This window comes from Wyeomyia smithii, chromosome 3 (genome assembly GCF_029784165.1).
Source record: "Wyeomyia smithii strain HCP4-BCI-WySm-NY-G18 chromosome 3, ASM2978416v1, whole genome shotgun sequence".
In the NCBI taxonomy this organism is placed as follows: Eukaryota; Metazoa; Arthropoda; class Insecta; order Diptera; family Culicidae; genus Wyeomyia; species Wyeomyia smithii.
The window spans coordinates 4473906-4494491 of NC_073696.1; the positions used below are offsets into that span (position 1 = coordinate 4473906).

The 20586-nt window shown below is 42.4% G+C and overlaps 1 protein-coding gene across 1 annotated transcript in view; it reads left to right on the top strand.

Moving 5' to 3' along the window:
• The first annotated feature begins 754 nt into the window (after nucleotides 1-754).
• Nucleotides 755-20586, top strand: part of LOC129728204 (ets DNA-binding protein pokkuri) — a 58187-nt gene continuing 38355 nt past the window's right edge. The window contains exon 1 of the mRNA XM_055686621.1: nucleotides 755-2495. The gene's annotated coding sequence lies outside the window, so the exon portion shown is untranslated. The remainder of the gene's footprint in view (nucleotides 2496-20586) is intronic.

Here is a 20586-nt window from a genome sequence, read left to right on the forward strand (position 1 = left end):
ATATCAATATTCTATAATTCGATGTAAATGCTTGTTAATTCGATCGCTTTCCCCTCACAAAATTTTAATAATCACCTTCTCAACTCGATATACTTCTCATCCCAATGGTCCTTCCAAATCAAGTTAAGGAGAATTGACTGTTCGGTTTCTGTAAGGATACAATTTGATGTTATTACCGTCTTCTTGAAAAGTAATAATATTATCATGTGCTGTATGTCATTTTTAATTTTTTTGTTTTTCAATTTTTGTAGCGCGGTAATGTGGCTTTGGAATTACAGTTACAATCAAATTTATTTATGGTTTTTAATGGTTTCCTGTTGTTGGGATTTTTTTCTACATAAAAAATAAAATCCTTTCATTTCACGTTTTAGGTATGATTTCGAAATTAAAAATTCTATGTAACAACAACAAACATTTGTTGCAAATCAAAACTGAGAAAATATTTCAATTTCATAAGCCAACACATGAATAAAACCACTGTGCATAATATTTCACACTTCCATCTAATGCAATTTCGACGGGATCATAAAAACCTGTACTGTAAAACACCAACGGTAACCAACCCTATAGCGCCCGCATCTTCATCGCCTCAATCAGCATCGCTAAGCGAGCGAGCGCCACCTTCAACAGGGAAGGCGACGACGTTGGCAATTGCCGAAGCTGTCAGTCTGGACGAGCGCTCGACGTTGGTGTGAGAACTTTCTTCCATTCTCCGGAAATTTATCACCGCGTTTCTTCATTTACACTTGCTTCACGAGCTAAGATGCCGGATAAATGCTGCGAAGCGAGGCAGAAACCATGCGGTATGTAGAATGAGAAGAAAGCAGCTCAAGTGGCTGTGCTGTTGTGTTGTGTGAATTACGTGAACGCGAGCGAGGGAGAGCGAGCCGCCCGCCGAATGAGAGGGAAAAGCGGACTGTCGGAAAAGAGCCAGAGAGTGGGATGAGTGAGTGAGTGAGTGCTGGCTGTACGGGGCCGGATCGGATAGTGTAGACGAAACCAAGCAGCAGCAGGAGAGCCAAAACATCTAACTTTACAACACCACACTTCTTGTTGAGTCCGCGTTGAGTCTAGAGGCACGTTTTCCACTTGTCGCGCGCGCTTAGTGCCAACCGCCAACAACAAACACTGCTGCGGTCCGGTCCGGTCTTTCCAAACAACTTCGGTTCAGTAGTCGCTGGTGTGTCGTCGGCGTACGACGGCAAAATTCGCTTCTCCCGTTCAACACCTTGATATTTACATTTGAAGTTCGGCAAGAACGTTGGGTTTAACAGTTACTGTTTTCACCGATCGAAATATATACGGCCTTAGGCGTATAATGTGGCTAATCCGATCGGTATCGGAATTAAAATCATCTGAAAGTGAAGTGCTTTATTGACCGTAATAAACATAAAAGAAAAACACAGTTTGTGAAGTTTTTGGCAAACTCCGACAAAAGTAATATTCTTTTGTTGGTGACTCTGTTCCGGTATCGGTGAAAATCTTGCGAAAAATATAAAGGAATCAGCTTAAATTTTATTTTTTACGTGAACCGGTTTGTCTCTTGTGCGAGAAGCCGGAATCGAAATAAACAGCGACAAGACCGGAAAGCGACGTACGATCATCCACCACCAACACAAGGAAGTCGCACACGATCGTGAATTGATGAGATTTTAGGGACCCACAACGGTTGGTCCAATAATGATCATAGAATTCGCGAACAAAGAAAAGTGTCAGTGTCGACAACAGTAGAGAGTGGCGGAACCAAGCTCAACACGGAGCGAAGAGACAGTGAGACAAGCGAGCACGCGATACCGCCTGTGAAAGAGGAACGGGTGAAGAATTCGCCATCATATTTTGCTACAAGTTGTGTGTTTTTATCAAGCGCGGAAGTTCAGGTGCTTGAGTAGCTTGAAGCGAGAAAGGAAGAAGACGCGGGCGGCAAATTATCGCGCGAAGGTGTTTAGTCGAAAACCAGCTTCGCGCAAATTCACGCGTGTGGCATGTTTCTTCTAGTGGCAAACTTGGGGCTGGCTAAGCAACAGCCAGAGAAAAGAAAGTAAGGAAGAAAGTTCAATTCTAATTCCAGCCAGTCGATAACATAACTCTTTTCACGCTGTTTAACTCGACTTTGAACCCCGGCAGAGATACAACAGAGTGCGAAGCCGGAAAAAACTTGTGTAAATATTTACATTTGCGAGTACAAGAATAGGAGCGCAGTGAGTGATTTATCGCGTTGAGAAACAAAAAAAAAATCTCCAAGTGTCCGTTTTGACCGCAGGAGAGAATCCCCGAATCGTTATCCGTTAAAGTAAGTGTATATAAACCAGAGACTGAGAAAAAGCTCGTGATTTACGCTGAAAGCGTAAAAATGACATGTAAACAGAAGAAACTTATCGCCATTTGATAGTTTGTGTACCCATTTGTGTACGACATAAGAACACTACCGCGTTCGACCGTTGTAACTTCTCCAGGATTAACTAACGCGTATCAAGTGTTACTGGGAACTGAGTAAGGTAAGTTCATCACCCACCCGCTTCTGTTCATAACCCTTTTCAGCGCTCATAATGATCGATGACCCGAGCCCGGTTAGAAACCTGTAACTTCCAATTTCTGTTCTGCCGCCACCGCCACCGCAGCCTCATAAATCTCATTCTTATTCATGATATGGGCAAAAGGGTAACACACAATCAAACTGCCACGTGATCTTTGTTTCCTATCCCCCAATCACGCACTCTCAATCAGAGGGCAGCAGCGTTCTCGCGATGTACAAGCGGCGTCACATTCACACAAAAACACACCCGCGGGTTTACTCGGCTAACATTCCTCATCTTAACTTTTTTTTTGAGGAATCTACATAAATTTGAATAATAAATTATGATTGATGAGTTTTTTCTTGCTCTCCGGCCTGCCCGGCTGCCTGGCAGAGATCAAGAATGAGAGTTTTCCGTGTCGACAATAGGGTCGGCCAACCAAAACCATTTAGAATCGTCTTCCACCGAACCCCCTTCAATTATTGCATTCGTCAACACTTTTCGATCGTGACGCTGTATTCTCGGAAGCCCTGCTTCGGCTGCTGGCTGTCGAGTAAAACAATAGACTCGGGTGATGATTGAATACCACATCGCGAGTCGACATCCCGCGGTTAATTTCATCGCGCAATGAAACGTCAACCAGCAAAAACATAGAAGCTGAAATCCACAGTAGGCCGCTTACACCGTTGCTTTAGCTGCTGTCCGACTGGACTGGTTAAATTTAAAGTAAAGATGCGGCCATTTTTCCGTCTTCCGACATGCCACATTTCCGACAACTGCCTTCAACTACCGCCAACGCCGCCGCCGTCATCGAACCACACAGTCGGAAACGGTATAAATCATTTCTCGCAAACTCCCGGTACACACACTTGGTCTCGGTCTCGGCGGTGCGCTGTGTATGTTTATATGCACCTTTTTATTTCGCATTTCTTTCCGTCTACTACCGGCTGCTGCTGTTTTGGTTCACCGATTTGCATATGTGCACAACTCACAGCAATAACAACAACCACTACTACTTACTAGTAGTGCAGTTACACGTGTGCACACCCGGTAATAGCGCGCCTCGCACAAAAAAAGATTTTTCATTTCACTTTTGTCCGGAACTGGGATGCCAAATTGGTTTTCTTGTAATTTCATGATTTTTTTTTTTTGTAAAGTACTACTAATTGAATAGGGTCTTAGCGTTCATACAGTAAAATCCGATATTATGTCGAAGTTCGATGTTAACAATAACAATAACCTCCAAGAATAAGCATTTATATAATATCCCTTGATCGGAAAACTCGAATATTATTTCTGGTTCCTACTTAGAGGATTTTTTGACGTAAGACTACGTCTAACCGCACTATATCGAGATACATTCTGCGGAAACTAAAACCAAGGTGTAACGTTGGAATGAAAGATTTCAAACGGTAATGCTGATGTAACCACATGATGGATTACAATAATCAATATGTCGTTGGATTGATAAAATGATGGACAATTTTGTGATTCCTCAGTTATCATTATCATTTCATTGTTTAACAGTGAAAATTGAATAAAAGTTTCGAAGTCGAATTTTCACGAACAATGTACCAATCACATGCGAGCACCCCTGGCACAGACTTCATGAATAGACACCAACTGGTTGCTGTGATATCCCGTATAGCAGTGGCAAAAAAAATTGACAGAATCTCCCCGTCCCAATAGGTTAACTAAGGTTTGCTTCTATGAGCTTAGACTATATTGTTGTCTTGAAGGTGAAGCTTTTTCTCACGTTCTGCTGTCAGAATGTTATTAAAACTGATGTCTTGATGGAAAACATGCTGGCACAGGCAACAGTACTGCACCAAGCAATGTATGAATAGAGCGCTGGTCACTCGTCGTCTATCAGTACAGTAGAACTCGATATTCATTTGTGTGCAACCAAGCCAAGTTAAGACTACATTGCCGTTGTCGACGCACAGTGGGGCGTGTTGGGTTAACGCGTAGGTATCGTTTTGCGATCTGGAATACAATCGAATTGCCGTTTAAATTGTCTTCGTCTTCTTCTTGTTTCGTATATGTAGTAGCAAATATCAGAATTCAATATGATTATTCGGGTGCCGCAAAATACGCTGTGCCACCGGGGACAGCAAAATTCTGTACGTGTTGGTAGAGGCAGAAAGCAGGGTATATAAATTAGGTTCATTGTACAGATAAAATGCGTTGTTTATTTTTAAACTCTACACTCTGTTTTTCTCATGTCCATTTTAAATTTTCTGTAAATAACATTTTTGTTCAAAAACTGTAATTTTTTATCGTTATTTTTTCCTCGAACTTGTAAATGCAGGAAAATTTTGTTATGTGACATCTTTGCCGCATGGTGATTGGAGAGTGAGCCATAACAAATAAGTATTGTATAATTTCTACTAAATCGTACTCAATTTAGGTCTGTATAGAAGCTTGCCTTTTCGCGTATTGAAGAAAATTGACTGTATTAGAATGAAAGATATTCATCAATGTTAAAGAGAATATTTTTTCTTCTAAAATAGAGTGCTGCAAATAAATAATCAAAATACAGACGCCGTTTGATTTTGCCAAACACGACATGGCAGAATTTGCCAAAAATGAACGGTTCTCTTTTCATAGATATTTCCGTCAATGAACTAGTTTTAGTTTTAAGTCGTTTGAGGTGTCGCTTTATGAATTAAGGCTGATGACCTAGATACTTGATATTACTATCCGAGTAATTAGAGGCTTAGTACTGCTTAGATCATGATCATTATACATTTAACCGGCACATGTTCCGGCCATGTTCCAGGAACTGTTTTACCAATTCCGGTCATTCGCTTTGGCAACATAAAGAACCAAAATACCTTTCTTTTGGAGGATGTTGAGCTTAAATTTGTTGAAATAATCAAGAAGACTAAGAAATGTGTTTAGACATAATCGCTCGTTTTGGCACATGTGTGCCAAAATCGAACCGTGCTAGAAGTAAAACGAGCTCAAATCAAACAGAGCCTCAAATGGAAATATAAAACTATTGTAGTCCTACGTCAACTATGCGGTCGTATCACGGATACCATCCTCCTACTATTTTTCTTTAGACCGGATTTAATTGATTCTGTAACTTCACACATTTTTGCGTAGTTCTGGCATCTCTGGTCCGGAACGACGGCGGTCAGGAACGCCTTGATCACGAATTCTCCACATGTGTGCCTCATCACGCCAAGAATCCCCGAAACTACCCACACTCATTAGGGCCTGGTTAATTCCCGTCTTGCGGTTTGTTCGAATGACCCTTACATGCGCACGAGGTTTATCAATTTCTCGGGGCATTTTTCCTCTGTCAACTGTGATTGCTCTTGTTTGTCACGTTGATAAAGTCGGCAAATTGCAGCCAGTCACCGCTACCAGTCGCCTAAAGGGTTATTCCTGGCGAAGACAAAGCGAACTGCACCAGAGAGACCTACTCCTAATGCGAACCGACAAGAATTTTATTCTTCTCTCTCTCGCTCCTCTCGAGAAACCGAAGCCGGTCACAGCATCAGCATCATCGGGGTGGCAAACTAGCGGAAAGAAACCGCATTCTAGTGGCCCGAGAAGTGATTCGCGACCGCGCTCCGGTTTTACTTTCGGGCTGCCAAGCAGCTGCTGGTCTTCGACGGAAAAGTTCACCACGTTGTCTCGTTTATGCCGCCGCAGCCGCTGTTTACAGCCGCTGGCGGGCACATCGTCGTCATTGCCATCGTCATCGCGCAATAGTCATAATGCCAGAGCAGCACTACAGTCACACTATAGTTAGTAGTGAAGTGTCCGTTTCGTCGCGGCACGGTTACTGTTATTTACTGGCTGCAGCGCAGGGTTTGAATGTATGCACCGTTTTCCGTCGTTCAATGGCATTTTTCTTCCGCCTTTCGGTCTGCTGCCGGCGGTCTGTAGTACAACAACACGTACGCGCACGATTGTGATTGAAAACGATTTCTCGTCCGGCCCGGAATAAGTCGGTTCAAAGAGATTTTCTTGGAATAAAGCTGAGTCAAAGTTTTATACTTACGTCTTATCGGGGACGTCAAGATGTACGAACCAGAGGTTCTAATCGGTTGATCGCATCAACTGGTCATTATTTTCCGCTTGGCAACCAGGTAGTAGCACTCGATGGATAACCTCAAAATCGAACTGCAAGCATATAAAAATTTGCATATGAATTACGGTAACAAGTGTCATCCCTTCTTGCCACTGCTGGTGGCTAGAAAATCCCTCTTAAGATGTTTTATTGTTCCTCTTGAACTTCCTCTCTTTTCACCTTCAGCATCTTTTCTAAGACATTTTACACCATTATAAACACAGCCCGCTTCACGAGATCCGTACTCAAGTACTTTTCACCTGTTCATTTGCGCCTCCTACCCGGCTCTCGTTGTTTTTCTTGTTCTTTTAGGCAAAAGGACTAATGCTAATATTACCTTTTCCTGTGCCCTCCTTCTGTCATTCCGGGGCTCATTTGCTTAGCATTCCTCAACGCCCAGAGCCTGGCGAAGGTAGTAAAAATAAATATAGCATTTTCTTTTTTTTCTAATTTCGCACTTTGCCCGTCCCCTATCCCTAGGCATCCTAGGCATTCCACCCCGCAGCGGGAACAGAAAATTCAACATTGCAGGCCAGGCAGGTATCGCATCCAGGAAGCTTCTTAACTCTACTTAAAGGAGGTATTCTTCTGTCAAGGATCACTACTCGGCTTTCTCCGGCCTCGTCCGTTTTCCGCTTCCAACGGATTCTGGGGTTTATTGTTTTATGAGATGTTTAACGTGTTGTTAATATCAAGTGCCAACAATTATCGAACGTTTTTCTTCTCGCTCTTCGAACCCGGGACCGGGGCTTCCAGGAATTGGGAAAAATGGGCGGTGGCAACGAAGACGACGCTCTTTTCTACCGGCCTGGATTCAACAGGTTGTTAGCGCTTCCAAAAGGAAGAAGTTTTTTTGTTTTGTTTGACGAAATGGAATTCTCTACCCTCCTCCAGGCTAACAAACAGTGTCATGATTTGTATGACTGGTAGTATTAAAACAAACCGTCACTTTGGCCTGAAATTGTTACACCGGATTTTAAATATGATTCTAGTTTTTTATCAAAGCTGGGATCCTTATCCGTGATATCACCTGCACATCTCTCCCGTTGTTTATCACCCAAAACCTGACAGCGAGATCAAACATCAAAGATGGCTGGACAGTTGCGGTATGTGTAAACAGCCATAAACTAATAATCTTGTACACCAGCGCTATCAGATGGAACGCGGCGGCACGCTGCGGTTCTGCGGTGGGGCCTTCGAAAAATTCATGCTCAAAATTTCAAGTATAAACCAGCGAAATTCTTATCACCCACTGGGCCTCGCTGCAGTATCAACACGGAGGTTCAAAAGTCTAATCGTTTATTGCTTCATAAGGAACGAAAGTCTTTTATTATTTGTCGCTCCCAGTCCGAATGACGTAAAACAAGAAAAATTGCAGGATAGATAAGTGTACGTTATTGTTGAGTTCGCTGTTTTTTGTCTTTTCCACTGGATGGGCACTTCCGACAAACGGCATTTTTCGTCACCCAAAAGCGCGTTCCGCGGAGGTAAACAGGTTTCCTGCAGTGACAACCTACGCAAGAAAGAGCGTTCAAACGGCCGGCCAAGGTCTCAGCATCAGCATCAGCAGCAAGTGCACATGCCTTACACAATAGAGGTGGTCTTACTGTTGAGAAATCATAAAATTTTAATCGCCCTCACCATAACAAAAGCAAACGGCCAACAGCAGCAGCAGCATCATCATCAGCAGGAAAAGGGGAGTGATTCCCACTTTTACGGAAATTTGATTTCGCTACACATGACACACATCCTGGCCGCTCTTCGGCTGCTCGAAGCGACAAGTGTGTAACACAATCGCCCTCCTCACATGCGTCACATTTCTCACTGGCAGCAGCGGAGGGCTGGCGACCCACCGATTGTTCGCATGTGTTACGGATGATGATGACAATAAGTGCTCATCCCGCTCAAACCCTCCGGAAAATCCTCGGTGCAGGGGTTGAATTCCGGTTTGCGTATTTTGCTACCGAAAAGCCAGGCAACCGGAGGAGGGAAACTCATTTCCGAATCCCTGCCATGTCCCTAGCGCTGCCGGTCCCATTCCGCACAGTCCATGACAGTTTGCTTCCTTCCTGTGTTGTACAACTACAGGGTGAACTGTTAGTGTTATTATTGTTACAAAACTTCGGCAATTGTGACTGCCAGCATCGGCAGCGTCAAACGAGGGGTGAGGAATTTCCCTGCGGAATAGTGTTCGACATCTTTTGCGAGAGGGATTGCTGCCGGGTTGGGCGAATTAATCGCCCCGGTCCACTGGTGTGTAGCACTGGAAGTATGTAATTCATTTTCTATTGCTCGAAAATCTGTTCCGATTTTCGCACAGCAGCAGCAGCAGGCAAACGAGGAACACGGGGAACGGGAACCGAGAGAAATCTGCCGTATCAGGTGTACCGTTTTTCCGATGCACTTGTCCCATCCGACGCAAGGGTGGCGAGGGCGTCGATGGCGTGACGCAACGCGAAGGCGACGACGAGGGGAATTGTGTTTATAGTTGTCGCCTGTGTGTGCCCGAGCCCGAGAGGATAAACGAACGGCCGAGAGGGCTCTTGCACGAGCTATAAATAATTAATTTTCTTGTTCTTTCGGAAAGATGACTTAGTCCCCGGATGGGGACGGTAGTTGTAATGGTCGCAGAGACCGCCAGGGATAGTTTCCCCGACGGGGCTGATCTCGGCCGGAGTCAACCTTGGCAAGTCGACGGGTAAATTGATGGCTTTCATCGGATGTCCAGCCGCTCGAGCTGTGACTTAGATTATGTTACAATGTTGGTTTGCGACGGAACATCCAAAATGAACTTTTCGGCAAACCTGAAGTGTCTGAAATAGAATTTTATATTGGTATTTTTTGACACTTTCCCCACTACATAACCTAGCACATAATGTTCAAGCGAGCAGCACGTGTTAAGGTACGAAACTATTTCTTCAATGATGAATTCTGGGATAACACTACCGAAACTGGATGAAAGTGATTAGAACAAGTCACTATCACTGTCTTAACCCTGTAACTTTCAATTGACCACATATAACATTCCAATCAACGCCTACTCGGAGCGATTTGATATAAACTGTCCGAAGTTTAGCGCTCAGGTATTTTGCCATTTTTTTCGCCGCTTGTTATTACGCTGGAAACTTATAGGTTCACTTCCTTTAGTGGACTTCCAGGTTCAGGTGACTTTTTACCAAATAACACATTGTAATTGTACTCATTACGATAAATGTTCCTATAATTTCAATGATATTCTTCTTTAGAAAAATGAGAAATGTTTCAAGAAAAAATTACTATAATATTCTTAATTAAAGTTGGGACAAAATAACCTGGCTCAGCGGAACGTGACATGCATGATGCTGCATTATGGCTTGTTGAAAAGTATCAGAGTGCCTATTTAACAACAAATCGAACCACCGATCAAAAAAACCAACTTTTAGTGGACCTCTTTCCTTTAGTGATTAACTCAATTTCTCTTAACATGAATCGGTATTTATAAATGTTTCTCGTGATTCTGATGCAGATTGACTGAATAAGATGTTTTCCGATGGAAATTTCTGGAAATAAAATTCCAAAAATACTTAAACGAATGTACGAGATAAATAAACCTATATGGTGCGATCACAAAACATCACACGTGGAACATTGTTGTAAAAAGTTGCATTAGAACGTTTTATACCAAAAAAGCAATATTCCGCGATCCACCGTGATGTTCCGTGCAAACAGAAAGTGGTCAGTAAAGCTACGAAACTGTAAGGACGATTGACCCCGGAGGCAGTTAAAATTTGGTCACATGGTCTATAGATGGTCCCTTATCGTTAAAAGCAATTGTTAAAAACTGAAATAGAGTAGAACTGCCTTGGATGGACCACTTCCTTTGGTGGACCACCCGTTAGAATCAATCACTTCATGTGAAACTGAAGATTTTCAGGAAACTTCCATCGTGAAACATCAATCTAGCTAGGGTAGAACTTGGATGAAACAGTTCCCTCAGTGGATCATCCCGACGAAAAACTGTTTATTGTCTTAGTATAAATTGGAATTCACAAATGTTTCCGGGAGTTTCCGGATGGGAGATTTCTGGGTTTAGGAAGGATAGAACTACCTTGGATGGACCACTTTCTTCAGTGGATCATCCTGACGAAAATCTGTTTATTCTCTTGATATAAATTGGATTATAGAGTAAATTAACCTATAGTGCACCCTTTTGATTTACTAACCTACAGTGGACCACCCGCTAGATTAACTCAGTTTCTCTTAACATAAATCGGAATTTATGAATGTTTGCGATGTAGATTTTCGCATAATTTTAGTTAATTTGGCGAGTGGTCCACTACCGGAAAAGGGTTCACTCGTGATTTTGATGCAGATTAGCTGGATAAGATGATTCCCGATGGTTTCTGTAAATCCCTCAAATTTTTGCGTAAATTGAGTTGAGCTAACCAATGATCCACTCAAAGTTGTTTTACCCTGTATCTTTATATCAATAGAAATTGAGTAATTCAACGGGTGGTTTACTAAAGGAAGTGGTCCATCCAACACAGTTCTACCTTACCTGTTACACAGTGGATTGAAAAATTCATGAAGAGACCTGGTCCAAATTAGAAGTAAAACTAGCTTGATTGGACCACCGGGCTGATTAATCCAATTTATACGAAATCTCGAAAGATTTCCAGCAAACTTCCATCGCAAACATCTTATCTAGCTAATCTGCATCAGAATCACGAGAAACAATTTTAAATTCCAATTTATACCAAGAGAATAAACAGTTTTTCGTCAGAGTGGTCCGCTGAAGGAAGTGGTCCATCGGAAATAGGATAAATTATTCTATAGTGGACCCCTTACCTAGAGTGGACCACTTGCCATATCAACTTTAGCGAATACTCGAGAGAATTTCAGGAAACTTCCATCGGAAGACATCTTATCTAACCAATCTGCATCACAACCACTTATAAATCCTGATTTATGTTAAGTGAAATGGAGTTAACCTGACGGGTGGTCCACTATAAGTTAATAAAATAAAGGGGTCCACTATAGATTATTTACCCTAATTCTACTCTAATTCATTTGAGATCCATACACTTGACTACTGAGTAGTCCACTAACGGCAGTTAAATCCTACATCCTGAATTTTTTGCTGTGGAAATTCGATCTTTAAACTGCCAAACTGGCGTAGGAAGCGTCTTGCTGTGAGATTCTTAGATTTGAGAAAGAACATGATAAGAAAAAAATTGCAAAATAACATCTTTTTCAAATGTAACATTTAACATTTCAAAAGTTTCAAACTCTAAGGGGATTACTGGCATTAACGTATGAGGAAAAAAATCCGAACAAACTTTCAATTCTAAATTAAAATTTTGAGCATCTCATTTTTCTATACTTGTTTGTTCATTCAAGGAATAAACAAACCTCATAGAAAAAACTCTGCTCCACATCGCGCTGATTTCCTGATCCTCTGGGGACTTGCTTAAAAACTGATGAATAAAAATTCCCCCCCCCCCCCTCTAGACATCAATATATTACTCCAGCGTTCTCAATCTGAACAAATGTTATACTTTGGGAATAGTTTAATGAAGTTTTGTACACTTTTTTAACAGAGTTAAAATTAAATTGGGTGAAAGCAATTGATACTTAGCAATCAAACAATAAATCAGCAAAAAAATCTACTTTTATACAGCAATAATCTTATCTTAACCTACCGTTATGTACCCGGCAATCTCAGCATCCGTAAATGCTCAGTAGAGTTCCAGGGTACCCACCAAAAAGGATATGCTTTCTTTTTTTTCAATTTTTCCCGATTTCGGATTTGGACCCGTCAAAAGATTGGAAATTTTGTCTATTTTTAGCCGTTGGTCCTCATATGGCTCCTGTTAATCTCCGAGACCATGTTCAAGATCGGGAATCTACTCTATTACTTCGGAGACAACTGAAAAAATTGAATTAATGAAAATCAACTCCTAGAGTGATTTCACGAGTTTTTATACCAACGTTGTTCGATTTTTTTTTTGTCTCACTCCGGTCCTGAAGATCTGGATCAACAGAAACCAGTCGAGTATCAGGTTACTGTCGGTCCCGGATCACAAAAATAATTAGATTTTCCAATCTTTTGACAGGCTCTCTCGAAAATCGGCCAAAAATCAAAAAAGTAAAAAGCATTTCGGGAACCCTGTTTGATGTTTTAGCCAGCTGAGCTGAGGTTAACCATGTTTCTTGAAGCAATAAAGTCTGAAAACATTTTTCCGGGTACCCTGCCGAGAACTCACAGTTATACAATATTCTAGCACATGATGCTTTTTTTTTTTGTTTAAAACCATCAAGTTGTCAGAGTAAATCGTCTCCTGGGTAAAAAATGACCTTCTATTTCCTAATCTACGGTCAACCTAGTATCTATGTGACTTTCTTACGATTAACTATTTTATTGTTGAGGGCTTTGAAACACTTCATTGCAAAAAAAGGATAGTATTTTACTAAAAACTTGTTCGTTGATTGGTGAAAATGCCAATTACAAACTCTACAAAACACAAAAGTTGATTGGCAATGTACCATTTACGAAATGTAAAGCTTATTTTCAGCAACAGTTCAAGCCTTCAATAAACGCAATGTCAAAACAAAATTCAGATTAAAAAGCTTAAGAATAAAGCCTATTTTTCATACAAGTCGAATACTGGCATTTTTGCATGCTTAGCTTCAAGTTTATTGACATCTTTTTCTAGAGTTACTCAGGTTTACGCAATGTGTCTCAAATTCGGATTTTGTGACGGACAAAACAATAAGACAAAAACTTGTCAAAATCGTGATTTCAATCTTGGGGAACTTGGCAAGATCGAAATCATTCCAGGATCCAATGCATGTATTGGTTCACTATTGACTCCTAGCGACGAGCTGCTTCTCAACAAGCCGTCTCTGAGTTGTACTGGATCTCACGGGCAAGCTTTGCTCATCCCTAATTTTCAATACTGTCTGGACGGTGGCTTTTTTCCATATTCACCAGTCACCAGTGCAAACAATCGATCAAAGTTTTACATACGTAATTTTAATGATTTTCGAGAAAATTATCTTGCAAAATTCGAGCACGGATTTTCACCCCAAAGGAATCAATATTGGGACCTTATCCTTAGTTGTGATTTTCCGTAGACTTCTAGTTGCACGACGTTACTCTTTGTTAGTTGTCAACATTACTAAATGTAATGAAAAACTTAGATTTTGAGACTACCCTGAGAAATAACAATTCGAGATTGATCTCATTATTTTGCTGAACGTCCTTCTGGCTGCTTGTGTAGTTTTCGATTCGCCTAGATCAAAATGACTGTTTGTGGCGGTTTGAAGTATATGTGACACTTTGTTATTAGTTGTCGCGCACGCATAATTCATATTGATGGTAGGTTTAATGGAAGAGTTCGATAGGTTGTGGTCTAACAACTTTTTAGTTACAAGGTGAGGTTGTCGTTTGCTGTTACCAAAATGATTTTGGAACCTTACTCAAGTTGCTACCTAATTACTCATTTGTTTTCTGATCGGCTTTCACACAACCAGACTTCGTTGCTCCTGTTCAACTTACTCACAGTAAACGATTCCAGGAGTCGCCACAGTGAATCTTCCTTAAACCCGTTGGTTAATATAATTAGTTGTAGAGAAAAGTTTTTCTCTCATTTAACGTCACTTCCTTAAAACCGTTAGTAATAATGATTAGCTGTAGAGAAATTTTTTTCTCTCATTTAACGTCACATTCATCGTACTGGTTAATTAAATGCACAGCCACGTATCGCAAGTCATTTGCATCCCCAAGTACGCTTATCCTATCCCCAACTAAAGCGATACAATGAAATAAGTTGCTGATTCTTATGCTGTTTTATTCTACCACCTTCTCCGCTGAAACCAGCAGTTAGTTTATTCAGTACTTTATTTTCACCAACAAAAAAACGCCCTATAAACTTGCAAAAATCATTCACAAACGCAAAACACAATTGATTCAAAACATATTTGCACTCGTCAGCAATTTTGACAGCTACACTATACACGCATATAGTGTAGCACGCAAATCAAGTAAATTTCACCTCACGGCTGGAATTTCACCTCACTTATTCCGATTACCAAACAAAGTCAGCCGCACAAAAATGCACATAATTCAAAATTAAACTTGTTTCCTTCCTAGAAGCCTATTCAAAAAACGAAAAAAAAAACTCTTTGGGCCCTTCCTTCGTGTGATGTTTATCCACCCTCTGGCTCTGGCGTTTGGTTGGTTGGTCACTTTCTGGACCTCACATTCCTGCAAACAAAACCACCAAAACCAAAAAAGGTCGCAAGCAAGGCTGGCAGAAATAATATTTTCACTGACTTCCTTATGCCAAACAATACCGAATAACGAGAAGCAAAAAAAGCACACGAAGGTAAAAGGATACCTTTTTTTTAATTGTCAGCCAAAAAAAAACGAAGTTCAGCGTTTTCATGGCCTACTTGTGGTAGCTGCGCTACCTCTAGCCAAGTCGACTGCGATCGGGGGACCCGTTGTTAGTGACTCCACTGGGCAAGGATCAAAGTTCACCTTACGCACCAGCTGGTGGTGGCTCTCGATCCGAGAAAGAAACCGCGAAGAAGCAGAAAACCGAACCGAGAGCGGTCTCTTCTTTCAAGATCCAAAACGCCATAAATCAGATTGGTTCCTGTTCTCGCATTTCCCAAGAAGTGAAAAGAACCTTAAAACTAGATCCATTTAGGTCCTCTATTTGCATGAATAGACGCTTTTCATTCTCACTTTGGGACCCAATCCGTAGAACAACGTACGGGAACACACGAACCAGAAGTGGAAAGATCAAAAATCTTGGAAACATGAAGAAGGACCTCTTCTAAGATTACCGGGCTGTGAAGGAGCAGCGGAACGAAGGAATGACCGACCGAAAAAAAATCCGATGGTTGGAATGTAAGATCTTTCTTTGTTTTCATTCAGACTCACACGAGAGAAGTAAAAAAAAAGCGTTAGAGGAAACGTTCGAACGCTCAAGAAAGAAAGAGATCTTTGAGGAACGATCTTTCATCCCATGCTGCGTAGAACGTTTCTTTTTTTAGTTTTTTTTTTTTTTTGGCCGACCGGACAACACAATAACTGGATAAAGTAGAGAAGTCCGAGGGCTGAGCTTTTTTTTCTTTTCTAAAGAAGCATCAAGCAATGGATGCTCGTAAAGTGTTATTTACCTTTAAGATTTGAAGCTTTCTTTAGACTTCCACTCTCTCCGTCTCTGTCCCCCCCCCGCCCGACAAGTCTAGGGAAGATGGTACGTTCAGTTCCGTCCGCGTGTGCGCGGATGCTGCCGCCATCAGAACCTACGGAATGATTCGTTAATAAGAAGGCGCAAAAAGCTGAGCGCGAACCGAACGCGAAGCAGAGAAGTATTTAAATTTGTGATAATTTTAATCGTTTCGAAGCAACCGAAAAGCGAGCTGGTAACAAGTGGAAAAGATCTAAGGAGGTATGGGGAGCGGTGATGATTTTTGGGTTCTTGCTAGTTCTGTGAAGGCTAGGTTTAGGGTCCGGCGGACCATCATTATCGTTAGCCAGAGTCAGCATCGTTTCATCTCTAGGCGTTTTTTCCTCGCTCTTTCTCTTTCTCGCCCAATTTATTGTCCTAACAAGACGAATAATCGTGCAGGTTTTTATTAGTGGCCAAATGGGCTCCGCTCCACGGTAGTGGCCATAATTGATTTAACAGCACGCAGGTCAGTGGCCCCTCAACTTTAGATCTGACCTCATAGCTCGAACGGTTACTTCGATGGTGTCACTGCAGCAGCGCCTGCTGTTAAGCCCTACCAGAGAAGGTCCAAAGGTAAAACAGCAGTAAAACATTCACCGCATACAAAAAATGGCGAATAACTGTAGTGCAACCTGTCAAACTGCTTACACCGCAGCTATCAGAAAGGAAATAATATTCATAAATTTACCGTGTCCGCTCCGGTGGCCACCAAATATTGCGACCTCAGCAGCATCAGCGCCCGAAAAAAACCAGACCTCGAGGACTGTGCCAAAATTTGCGTGCGGGCCCAACGCCAGTGCAATTAATAAAATTACACCAGTTCCGCTGATGCTGCATTCGACGAGGCTGGCTTCGAACGGCCGGTCGCGCGGCCCAGAACCGCCGTTGCGGACGTGAACCTCACCGACTAGCGCGTGTTTTTTTTTTTTGTTTAAATATGTTTTGTTGTTTTCTTTACCCTTCCCCTATAACGCCATCTAGTGTAAATACCATTAAACGATTGGTCGCCATGTGAATAACACTCCACTAATCAGTTCCAGTCGGAGAAGCAACATGGTTTCAGGTTACCCCGACTCTGACTAATAAATCGCTCCCGTAGGGCTGTTCAAGACGCTGACTCGTCATCACGGCTTGGACTCAAGTAGGCTGTGCTGTGCTACTGCCGAGAGTCACGGATATGTACAGTTAGTGGGAAAAGACGATATATTCGCGATGGGTTTCGATTGCATAATTTGAGCCTCTCCCTTCGAAACATCGCAGCAAAACGGGGCGGCGGCGGTAGACACAGCTTGTTAGCGAATCAGCTGATTAGCGCAACTGCAACGGGCGATTCGATGTGTCGAAAAACTTGTTTATCACCATGGGGCACACTCGTAACACAGCAGCGGCCCTATCAGCATTTCTCTCTGTCACTGGCCTCTGGTTGCGGTATCAGCTTCAGGTTCGTGTGTGTGTTTGAGTGTGCAACGATGCATTGGCTACTGCGCAAAGCGAGATGCCAGCATTACTCATAATCGTCAGTCAGCTGCCATGATAGCAGTTAATTTGTCTGCTAGTGCTAACAGTAAAATGAAATCCTGTTCTTAATTGAGTGCTAAGCGTGCTGTGCCCCGTTCCCTTTCCCCTTATAGTCACAGGCCATAAAATCGAAGGGCGCCCCTCGACCGAAAAGTTTATCGAGTGATTCTTCAATCACTACTCTGCCTGATCACCGCAACGGTTTTTCAGAAATAACACGCCGCTTAGTCGACAGTTTCCTCCAGTGCAAGTCGGTCGGTGTTTGCTCGGAAGAGTAAACAAGCTTAAACAGGAACTAACTTGTTATCAGCTATCCCGCTGATTGTCTTTCCATCTTCTGAAGTAGTAGTTAAACAAGCACTGATAGGACTGTCGGGGAAGACGACACTTTCAAGAACCAGCAAGCGAAGCTTGGAGGCGGATGGTATTTTTCTACATTTGTCTTGAAACCTGCACTCAAAAATATATGCTTGGATAATAAGGCCGTTACAAATTTTATTTTCGTTTTATGCCACCCCCCCCCCCCCCCCCTTCAAAAATCATGAACTTTGGAAGGGGCAGAAAAAAAAGCTCATACCGTTTTATTCATTTCATTTGTTTTCCGACAGCATTAATGCTCAATTTAGCAATGAACAAGTCCAGTGACAGAGAGAGTGACGTCAAAAGGCAAGCGAAATGGATAATAATAATAATAAAGTGTTATTTTTCAACATTATTTGAGTGCAAGTTACATACGTCATAACTTGCACACAAACTTTTATCAAAGATATTTCTTTTTTTTTCGTCTCGGTGTTATTTATTTTTTGCCACCCCCTTTGCTAAGTTTGATAACCTTGGACATAAAAAGAATTCGAAATTAGTATCAGCCTAAGTAGAATAGCCGTATACCTGCGCGAGGCCGCCGCTTTCAACGGCAGACCAGCAACAGCCAATGAGTCTATTGTCCTACTGCGAATATAAAAATGTCAAATTCCGGAAATGAGTTTCGATTTTTCACCGAACTCTCGGACGTCATCCAGCAACAATGTTATCGCCGAAAATCCCCCAAAAAATCCCGACTCAATTAGCCATCCCTCCCCGGTGTCGGACGGCTTATCAGCTTCCGTATTGTCCGAAAATAGACTTATCACCAGCGCACGTATCTAATCTGCCCCCGCCACTGCAAAATAAAAAGGAAAAACGCAGCAATTTCCCGCACACAACGCAGCTGACGTCAACGCGGCCACCGCCGGTCGGAACGGCAGAACGTCTCCGTGTTTGCTCCGTCCGGCGGCCGTTCGATCCATTGTTTACTACGCGATCAATCACGACGATTCGTGCGCACGATAGTCGCGCTCGATGTTTCTTTTTTGTTCCTCCTCCCAGGGAAACAACCAGCCTACCGCTGATAGCGATAAGCCTCCGAACAATTGAGTGACTCGACCGGATCGCACAGGCGATGGTTCCTGCCTATTGTTAATTTGTTTTTTGCTCCGACTGCACTAATCGCCCTCTTTTCCGTATTCTAATGGTGAGATTTTCTAATCAGTTTGATCGATGTAGAGTACGAAGCCATTCGAGTTCCTAATCGGATTAATGATCAACGAAGTTGGAGCCTGTCAACTGAGTTGGATAATGGTATTATAACTGTAGACCGAGAGGGGACAAGCTAGTTCCTGTTCCAGCTCCGCCACCACAGCATCTCCCTTGTGCGAGTGTAAGGCGAAAAAAAAACGACGAAACCCGTAGAGGTTACTGACATTTCAAGGTTAGGTTTCTCCGTCAACGCCAACAGCAGCGGCAGTAGTAATAATAGCAGCCATACAAGTAGCAGCCACATCCGAGAGGAGGCCGACACAACCAATCGGAACCAGCCACTGCTGCTAGGAGAGAGGCTTAAAAGAGAATCCGAGTTAAGAATTAAATTTCGCCCGGGTGCCTGGAATGATGATCGTTTGCTGAGATCTTAGCTCCAGCTTAGCTTAGGTGGCTTTCTATTCTCTAAGTGAGGGGCAGAGCAGGGAGGATAAATATCATGGAGAAATCCGAACGGTTCCCGTGGGGTTTTTTGAAAGCTGACGGTGCAACTTTCCGAGGAAAAAATTAAAAGTTTAATGATGGCCCGATTGTGCTTTTCTCCGGACGAGTGTCTCGGTTGTCATACACAAAGTTGTCGTCGGTCGAAATTTTCCGAATCATCGCACTCGGTTTTGATTAGCGCAATTAACACCACGGATGTAATTTTGTGCAAAATAGAAGGCCATGTTCTGAAAAACAGCAATCGCAGCGGGCGAGAATTCTAGGCGCTGACAAAATGTTGACGAAACGTACAACACGGAAACCCGTTACAAACTAATGAGCTGGAGCTGTGCTTATTATCGTGGCGTGGCACCCAAAAAGTGCCTCTGGCTGTTGCTTTCAGGATGATCAAAAGAAGGTGGGCAGTTTCGATTTTCTTTTGTCGAAATTCCAAGAAGTCTGATAAGCCGTTATTCTGTTTCTGAAAATTGCGAGACTTCGTGAAAGGAACTCTGAACAGTTAAAGTTAGAATCACTGTTTTATACATATCAAATCACTTAATGATATTTCAAACTGCATGGACACTCACCAATGCGAATCGAATTTCGATGTTTTTCTCTAGAAACTTGTTTATTTATTCGTTTAATCGGTTTACATTGCGAATAAAAACAAACCTTACAATCTGTAAAACTCATGGTCAACTATGACGGTGATAAGCTCCCGATCAGTGATCATAACTATTAGGGTAACTTACCGATGCGGAACAATATTTTCTCCCGACTAACCTAGGACAGTAATTTATTCATTATGTAAACGGTTTGATTTTAAAATTATTTGAAATTCACCGCGTAAGTCCAAATCAGACATAATCCTGCAAGTAGCAGGCAGCTAAAAACATAAACCTTCCGTTTTTTTTTTTTTGTTTATTCAAATAACCTGCCCCCCAATAAGGCGAGAGGGAGCAATGAGCTCAGCGAGATCAAGCGGAAGCAACCGACCAGATCGAACATAAATCCGACGACGCCGCTCGGCTTCCGTTTCGAATACGTGACGTCGAGCCTCCAAAAGCGGCATGGCAGTTCCTGCTTCTCATTCATGCGCGCACTACAGAAATAACGGAAATCGCGAACGATTCAAGGATAACCAGTCAGTCAGTCACAAACCTGGTGCTGCGCTTGGTGTGCCGGTGATTGGTTTTATTAGCGTGCCGTCGCTTTTGTGTCGTTTGTTCGCCTACTCTAG